Raw genomic sequence first — 7852 nt, 5'->3', positions numbered from 1 at the left:
TAAATAACTAATCTGTTCTGGGTTGTTAAGTGCGGGCGCGAAATCTAGCTTGTAAGTCCGTGTGCCAGACTTCAAGCCAGCAGGAAGACAACTGTGACTGGCACGGGAGGCAAACTCGGTCGGTCTTCTGTCAAACACAGCTTCGCAACGGCCTCCCTGTCACTTTCCCCTGATCGGAGCCACGCGGCCTCTACCCTACGTCATGGGACGTCATCTCCTGCTGCCCTCGGTCTCGTCTGCACTCGTTGCTTGTTGGGTCTCAGACATCCCCTCCTGCTTCATGGCCCGCCTCGCCGCGAGCCGCCGCCGCGAGTGTTCCCGTGCGTGCAGACCGACCACCGCCCAGCCATAGGCTCTTCACAACCCCCTGTGTAGGCCGTCAAGCAAAGACAGGATAGTAATTGCACGCTGCCTCTACTAATTCTACCTACAGTACCCCCTAAATAAATCGGCTGTATTGGAGGTGTTCGACAGTGCCAGGACAACTTCACCAACAGAGTGGTACCTGCCTTTTGATACTGTTCCTGCGACACACGGGCCATTTCCGATGACTGGATAGCATATCCGTTTCCCGTATTCGAAGGGCCTCGCTTTGAATCTTCTTTCGAACAGCATCAAATACTGTTTGTTTCAACCACACAACCATGGCAACAGAAGAGAAGAAACCTGATACAGAAGCTACCAAAACACAATCGACACCTTCCTCTTCATCCAATCAAAGCAAGCCTGCACCTGTAAAGCCTAATTATGCTTTGAAGTTTACACTAGCAGGACACACCAAAGCAGTATCCTCTGTCAAATTCAGTCCAAACGGAGAATGGTTAGCAAGTTCATCTGCTGACAAGCTTATCAAAATTTGGGGAGCATTTGATGGAAAATTTGAGAAGACTATATCTGTTCATAAATTGGGAATCTCTGATGTTGCTTGGTCTTCCGATTCCAACCTTCTCGTGTCTGCTTCTGATGACAAAACGCTAAAGATATGGGACGTCAGTTCGGGAAAATGCTTAAAGACCCTGAAGGGTCACAGTAACTACGTTTTCTGCTGCAACTTCAACCCACAGTCTAACCTCATTGTGTCAGGATCGTTTGATGAAAGTGTTAGAATTTGGGATGTGAAGACTGGAAAGTGCCTTAAGACCCTGCCTGCACACTCCGATCCAGTGTCCGCTGTCCATTTTAATCGTGATGGCTCCTTAATAGTTTCAAGTAGCTATGATGGTCTTTGCCGAATTTGGGACACTGCATCGGGCCAGTGCTTAAAAACGTTGATTGATGATGACAACCCTCCAGTGTCTTTTGTGAAATTCTCTCCAAACGGCAAATATATTCTAGCAGCAACATTAGACAACACTTTAAAACTTTGGGACTACAGCAAAGGAAAGTGCCTGAAAACCTACACTTGTCACAGGAACGAAAAATATTGCATATTGGCTAACTTCTCTGTAACTGGCGGCAAGTGGATTGTTTCTGGTTCAGAAGACAACTTGGTTTACATCTGGAACCTCCAGACTAAGGAAATTGTACAGAAGCTACAGGGGCATACAGATGTTGTAATCTCAACTGCATGTCACCCAACAGAAAACATAATTGCATCAGCCGCCCTAGAGAACGACAAAACCATTAAGCTGTGGAAAAGTGACTGCTAAAATAGTTCACAAACTACTTTTGGAGAACTGCAACTGATGGAAGTTAGCCTATTGTGCAAAGGACGCGTTGTACAAAGTCTGAAGGTTTTTCAGGTGCACTTTTGATCTGAAATTTATTAGATCTTGATCTTGAGAAGATGAAATAAATTTTCGAAGGACGTCTGGGAGAGTCTTTAGAACATCTTAATGGGTGAAGCTCCGACCTGAAGATATGAGCTGCCTTCATTTTCTTCCTCCCAGTCCTCAAACAATAGAAGTGTTTGAGGAAATGGTGTTATTGTGTGTGCGCTTACTGTACTCTGAATGGAAGCACAACCGGCAGATGCAGTTCTCATGGCTTGCATCAGTTACATTGACAGTCGACCACCCTCTTACCTTTGGTGTAGGTATGAACCTGTTTGTGAGGATGAATCTAAAGTCAACTGTGGAATTAGACATGGACTCTCTGAAAAAAGACTGTTTACCATGATGTGATATCGGAGTAGTCCCAGGAATATCAGGAAATGAGTACTTGTGCAACATAGTTTGATCTTGTATGAAGATCAATTGAACACCATGTTCTGGCGGTTTTTACTTTTGCTTTCTTTTTGTGACCAAATAAAACCAATAATGTAATGTCAGTCTTCAATCAGTGCAAAACTGCCTTCCAGTTAAGATCTGCATTTTACCTGTCTGTATATTGCTTACATTTATTGCCGTGTGTGCAAATAGATGCAGTCCTAAAACATTTTACATTAAACAATACCTGCTTTGTTAGACATTCTCTTCCAATTTTAAGATTTGCAACACATTGTAAAGTTATTTTGGTGTTAAAAAAAGGCAATCTGTTTTTTTGTATTTTAAATATTGATAGTATTGGAATGTATTGCTGCAGTGGCATGGCTCTGTCTTTTAGATGTGGTATCTTGTGTTTTTCGTCACTTATTAAGCAGTATGTGACATTAAACTTCAGAACCGTGAGCCATAATAAAATCAAAGTGGGGTTTTGTGTGTATGTGCGCACTTGTAGTAAATACCCATCAATGTAGTAAAATGTAGTGCCCATAAGGCTGTAACTGATAATGTTGGGAGGGGAAATGCTTTTGCAGATAAGATTGCTAAGGAAACTGCCCAGTCCGATACCCCCTCCATGTTTGTGGTTAGTCAGTGCAGAAGGATGGTAGAAGCAGACATTTTTCGAAACACTGTAGATAGTGTGAAAGAATTGCAACAGGAGGTCACCCCAGAGGAACTGCAGTATTGGCAGGAGCAGGTGGGGCGGTTAGACGAGAATGGGTGTTGGACGGACCTGTCAGAAAAATGCAGATGGCTACTACTGAATGCATTTGTGAATGCGGTGGTGGCCATGGCACATGGTCCCGCCCACGTCGGGGTCCGAGGCATGTGTGCAATGTTGGATCCTGTATGGTACAACACCAATATCCAAAAAACAGCCAGGAATTTGGTCCAGCATTGTATGGTCTGCCTTCAGCATAACCCAGGGGGTGGTACTCCTGTTCTGTCGGGTAGTTTTGCCCCACCCACCTTGCCTTTCGAGGTACTCCAAATGGACTATATACAGCTGGAACGGGTTAATAACCTCAAATACGTTCTGGTGGTAGTCTGTACCTTCAGTAAATGGGTAGAAGCGTACCCCACTAGAGAGAACACAGCTATAGCAACTGCGAGAGCCTTAATAAAAGAGTTCTTTCCCCGATATGGGTTACCACGAGTAATCTGGAGTGATAATGGGACACACTTTAATGCCAATTTAGTTCAACATGTATGTAAGGGTTTGTGAATACGACAGAAGATCCACGCCGCACGGCACCCTCAATCGGCAGGCCTAGTTGAAAAATATAATGGGATCCTGAAGTTAAAATTAGCCAAACTACAGGACACGACTGGCCTGAAATGGCCTGATCTTCTACCATTGGCCCTGTTGTCTGTAAGAACGACCCCTCATTCTCGGAGTGGGATTTCCCCTTACGAGGTGGTTTTTGGGAGACCTGCCAATGTATGGGGGGTACCTCGGCCCAAGTCATTCAGGGATATTGAGTATCCTATGTTAGCCAACTACCTCTATGCGTTAACTAAAGATCTCCGTTCTATCCACCAACAGATTTCAGCAGTACTGCAGCCTCTGCCGGAGGGCCCCGGACACAGCATCGAACCAGGTCAGTGGGTCCTAATTCGGAACTATCAGCAGAAGTCGAGCTTGGAACCCCGCTGGACCCGGCCACATCAAGTGCTTCTGGCCACAAGGACGGCGGTAAAGGTCGAAGGGAGACAGCATTGGATTCATGTGTCCCATTTGAAGCGTGTCCCGCTTCCCTTGCCCGAGGATTGTCAGGACCAGGAGGAAAACGTACGACCCAGAGGTGAGCACGACACCGAAGAGCCACCCTCCCCCGAAGCCCACGGAGAAGCGGAAGGGCAGGGAGAGAGGGCCATAAGTTCGGGGTCAGCTGCGGCAGATAAGGCCCTGCCTGGGGACCAAACGCGTGACCAGGAGAGCCACACACCTCTGTCCTTATCTGATCCCACTGTGCCCATCTTGTTCATGAATCCTGAAACCCCTGGTCACACTCGATACCACCTGCGGCCCCGCAAACGGAATGAGATCCCCTGGTCCGGCTTACAATAAAAGGTGAAGTCTAAGCTAAGGGACCTAGGGATCATATAAACACTGGACTGAACTTGTGGAGGGCGTGGAACTTTAAGTGATAGCCTTGTTCAGAAAGAAGGTAGAGACACTGATAGCGAAGGGGGCCCAGGTAACCTTCCTCTTCGACCAGAGTTGCGTCAAGTGCAGCTCCCACGCGAGAAGTTTTTGCACCCTTGATTTTTATTTTTTATTTTTATGTTTTTTCTGTTTGGAATGCTAAGAGTCTGCCTGTGAGGCTCTAACATGGACACAGGAAAGAAGCACCCTCCGGCAGATTGGACTGCTTGTAAACTCTTTTTGTTTCCCGAGCTTAGAACTGGACTTTTAGTGAGAATGTATCCCATTGCTCGTTTTGCCCTTGAAGAAGAACGGCCCATAATCCCTCGCCCTAGATACTCATATTTACCAATGTTTTCCACATGGAGTTTGCGGGCTAAAATTGTGTTTATTTCTATAATAGCTGTGTCATTTCTATTATGTTTAGGATTGTTCATTTATCTAGAATTCCGCCACCCAGTCCATACCCTGGTGTTATCTACCCCCACTCCTAAGGAAAACCATTTTCAGACTTTGGCCCCTCACAAAGAGAGGCATCGCCAGACTTATGTACATAATGCCTTCATAGAAATGTTGCATCAAACCCACCGTTCCACGAATGTTACCGATTGCTGGGTATGTGGCCTCCTCCCTTCAGTAATGCATAAACATGATTTGTTTATTTCAATGCCGTTGTCACATTTAGGGAGCTGTGAAGCTTGGTTTAGATTGTTGTCTATGATATACAAGCATTATACTGTAGACGCACACAGATTCTCAGAGAAAGATTATGACTTAATCTTGGCCTACATAGAGAGGCATCAGGGATTCACTCCCAATGCAGAAGGTACTGACGGCACTTTAGACCCAACAGCCTGCATGAATGTGTACATGGACCATGAGAATGATACTTGGCTAAGGGATGAGATATTAGATTTTGTACCCTTCAATTTTACCGAATACTTCAGATATTTTCAGGAACGCAATGTCTCAGAAGACAAGATTATACCAGTCCCTGTATTAAATACGTCATCCTCCTTTTGTATCCAGGGTTCCGGCCATTTGTTCGTGGGATTTAGCAGATGCAATTACACTTATCGATTACGGACTTTTAGTAGTCCGCCAATATTGACTCCCCCGAACATATATTTCGTATGTGGGGAAAATGCTTACACCTGGCTTCCCAGAGGATGGTCGGGCAGGTGTTATCTGTCCTTCCTCTATCCTCCTGTTTATATTGCCCCATCAGATTATCACAAGTCCCATTCACTGAATAAAAGAAGTCTGTTATCCACGTCCACTGATAATGATGTCACTGATCAAACAGATACCCCGGCCCAACACTTTGTAGATATTATGAAAGGGGTTCTACCTATATGGGGCCCTATCCTAACTAGTAAGGAAATTAGGAGGCTGTCCAGGGTGGTGGAAGGAGTGGTTAATACCACTGCCGGGATATTGACTAATATCACTGTTGAGCTTCAGGCGACCCGGCTTGTGACCCTTCAAAATCGTCTTGTTCTAGATGTCATATTGGCCGATCGCGGAGGAGCATGCCGGGTGATCGGGAGCTCCTGTTGTGTATATATACCTGACTCCGCCCCTTCGGTTCATTTAGCCATTCAGAAACTCCACCGACTGGCATCAGAAATCCATACGGAGACCGGTACCTGGTCCCTGTCAACCTGGTTCTGGGACCTTCTGACCACTTGGGGGTGGAAACTATTCATGGTTCTGTTGGGTATAGTGGGTTTCCTTTTTACCTGCTGTATTTGTATCCAGTGTGGCCCTGTCTGTTGTTCTTATTGTGCCACCCAATTTCGTTCTGCAATACCTAAGTCCCCACCTCCCCAAGCTCATGCCCAGATCACACAGAAAGAAATTCATGACATTATGCAAATAGATGAGGGCATTTTTGAGGAGTAGTCATATTTTTTTTTTATTTTATTTTAGCTACACTATGCTAAAAGGGCCGTTCTGTAGGATTAAAATTAAAATATATGATTAGCATAGCGTAACTAAAACTAGCTTATTTGATTCAGCCCCGTAATAAGGCCCTTTTCATCCAACTAAGTTAGTACAGCGGAAAGGGCCGAAAACAGGACCGCGGCCATCTTGGCCCTTAACTCTCTCGTCATGTAGGAACTGCGATCACGTGGTTCCCTGAGCCCATATTTTCCTCATTTAGCATGCACCAGCTTAGAAGACAGGCTGAATTGTATTTACGACCGAGAAGCAAGGTCACATCTGCTAAAAGGAAGTACCAAGCAAAATTCCTTCTGAGCCTGGGACGAGAAGGGAGTCACCCGGCCGACCTTCTATTCTTAAAGATAGTAGCCCTTTTTGTATCGCTGAAACTAGATATAGGATGAGCTCATTAGGAGCGCCTGGACGGGCTGGTACTTTTCCACTTGTAAGGCTTTGTATGTTGCGCTGTAATGTATAAAAGTATGAGTTTGTCAAGGAGCCAGCAGTCTTCCTCGGCGCACCTCCTGGGTGAGGATCGATGAGGCTCCTCTATGTAGAGTTTTCTGTTTGGCCAATAAACGCTTGAACCTTCTACGTTGCCAACTGCTCATTATTTGACTTACATTGCGGGCCATCGGTAAGTGTGGCCCTTGAGATGAAAATTTGGATACAACATTAAGAAAAACACACCGGGAGGTCTAATTCCAATCTGGAATCAACAGAGACAGCGCACAAGTAGGGGTAAGCCCAGTAACGATGCCCCTGTGATAATTGGAACTGGAACATGCCTGCATGAGTCCCTGTTGGCGGCCATTTTAAAGTCAGTCACCCAACACCCGTCAAGCTTAGCCCTGATGTGGCGGCCATCTTAAAGTCAGGCAGTACACTAAAAGGACCCCTGAAGCCTGCCAAAGTGATACTGAACCCCTGCGAACATCTCTGAAGCCCACTAGAGTCACATTGCGCCCCACCATGTTGGACCCTTACTTAACACAGCAAGCTGCACCTAGCACAGCACATGGTGCCCCGCCGCCTGGACCGATACCCATGGGAGTCTCATACCTGCACCCCCCTGAACCACTACCACTGACGTCTGGTAGCAGCATCGGTCCCTCGTGGAAGAGTTGGCTTGAGGACTTTGAGGACTTCATTAAGGGGTCACAAGTCCGTGACTCCAACCAACAACTTACAGCCCTACGCAACCTTGTAGGTAAAGACATCGGACAAATCATCAAAGACTTACTTCCGGCCAACGCTGCTTCATATGAGGACGTGAAAGAAGTATTGAACAAGAAGTTCCTTCCCAAGCGGAACCTAGATTACAAGCGATACACGTTCAACCTCGCGTCCCAAGAGCGAGACGAACCCATGTGCGACTTCATTTCCCATCTCAAACGTCTAGCTCGATACTGTGAATTTGACAACTTCAACACAGAAGATGCACTACGTCTACGAATCATTGATGGATGTCAATCTGAATCACTACGCCGCCGACTTCTGAAGAAGCATTACACTCTAGATGAAATAGAAGAACTCACTCGCATCAATGATC

General features: G+C 46.0%; 1 pseudogene across 1 annotated transcript; it reads left to right on the top strand.

The window, feature by feature from the left end:
- Positions 1 to 238: 238 nt before the first annotated feature.
- Positions 239 to 1944, top strand: LOC146802485 (WD repeat-containing protein 5 pseudogene; annotated as a pseudogene). Its single transcript, XR_014967756.1, has 2 exons — positions 239 to 369; positions 434 to 1944. The product of XR_014967756.1 is annotated as a WD repeat-containing protein 5 pseudogene (transcript).
- Positions 1945 to 7852: the final 5908 nt, after the last annotated feature.

Source organism: Triturus cristatus, chromosome 8 (genome assembly GCF_964204655.1).
Source record: "Triturus cristatus chromosome 8, aTriCri1.1, whole genome shotgun sequence".
NCBI classification, from domain to species: domain Eukaryota; kingdom Metazoa; phylum Chordata; class Amphibia; order Caudata; family Salamandridae; genus Triturus; species Triturus cristatus.
The sequence above is the reverse complement of the archived record's forward strand: the minus strand, read 5'-3'. Positions and strand labels throughout refer to the sequence as shown.